Raw genomic sequence first — 1448 nt, forward strand, 5'->3', positions numbered from 1 at the left:
GTTTTATTTTGGACGCCTACTGGAACCATCCTATCCTGTTTTTGTAAATGTTTTGATACTGTCTGCTGTCTTCGGGGCATTCAGTAGTTATTTTTCTTGTTTATTGATTGTAGATTTGTTTGTTTTGTCCTTTTTTTTTTGAAATTTGACTATTTCTGAGCAGGCGGACTGTGTGTTCTTTGTTGTTTGCTCGTCTGTAGGCACAATACTTTTCACCTCCTCCTACAATTGGCAAGGTCAGTCACTCAGATATTGTATGGCAGGGAAGGTCTAGCTGAAGAGGAGTTACTGGGACAGGTTGTTTGTGGCACTTACTACAGCTACCAGGGCGGGTCGGTAATCAGTAGGCCATGCCTGTGCTGCTTGGTGGTGTCATGTTAAGCGCACGGTGCCAGTAGGCAGGATGTAGCGGGGAGATTGTTATGCATGGAGCTAAGATGGACATGGGAGAAAGAAGACAGGAACAGGAGCCAAAAACATACAAACAAACAAAAAGAATGCTAGGGGAGCTTGCCTTTGGAGTGGAGAGATGAGAGACTATGAAATGGAGAAAAACAGAAAGGGGAAGAAAAGAAAAGAAAAGAATGAATAAATAAAAATTGGAAAGGTTAAAGAACTTCAAATTCCCAGTTATCCCACCGGTGCAGCTATGAGGTCTGGGGAAGTCGCTCTCAGGTGTTGCAGTATAGCCTGGCTATAAGGTGTAGAGGTATACAACACCAGGTATTCAGTGAAGAAAAAGAGAAGGAAGATATAGAGAGGGGAGAAACTGAGTAATGAAGAAAGACAAAAAGGGAAAAAGAGGGAAAAGAAAACAAAACAAATAAAAAAAAAAAGAACAAAAAAGCCCCCCAAAAAATGGAAAAAAAAAGAAAAAAAAAAAAAACAATGAAAAAAGAAATGCCCTCAGGGATCCCTCTCCACTTCTGTGCAAGCCGAGGGGAAGTTTCCTCGCCACGCAGCACTGCCTGGCCAGAAAGGGCTCCCAACTCAAGAATAGGAAAAGAAAACAAACAAACAATTCAAACAAACAAATGAACAAAAGCCCTGGGATCCCACCAGTGCGGCAGCCTAGACCAGGAAGCAACTCCACACTCGAACGGAGCTCCACAGCCCCTCAGGAAGAAGCAAAGATGGCGCACGGAGCCAGGTATTTGAACAAAAGGAGGGGAGGTGGTGAGAGGTAAGGAGGAAATCAAAAGAAACAGAAAAAAAGCAACACCAGCAGCCAACAAATGGCACCCAGATAGCCGGCCCGTTCGGGTGTGTGGAATCCAAGCAGCCGGTGTTTCCTGGACAAGAGATTGTGGCCTCGGGAAGCAGAGGAAGCCAAGTGGGGGTGAAGAAGGGTGGGAGGTGTGAAAGCATATATCGCAAATTACCAGTTGTTTTGTCTCCCACTGGAAGTTCCATGAAGCTGCTTTCTCGAACCCCTGTTTACTGGTCTC

This window comes from Trichechus manatus, unplaced genomic scaffold, assembly GCF_000243295.1.
Source record: "Trichechus manatus latirostris isolate Lorelei unplaced genomic scaffold, TriManLat1.0 scaffold00052, whole genome shotgun sequence".
NCBI lineage: Eukaryota > Metazoa > Chordata > Mammalia > Sirenia > Trichechidae > Trichechus > Trichechus manatus.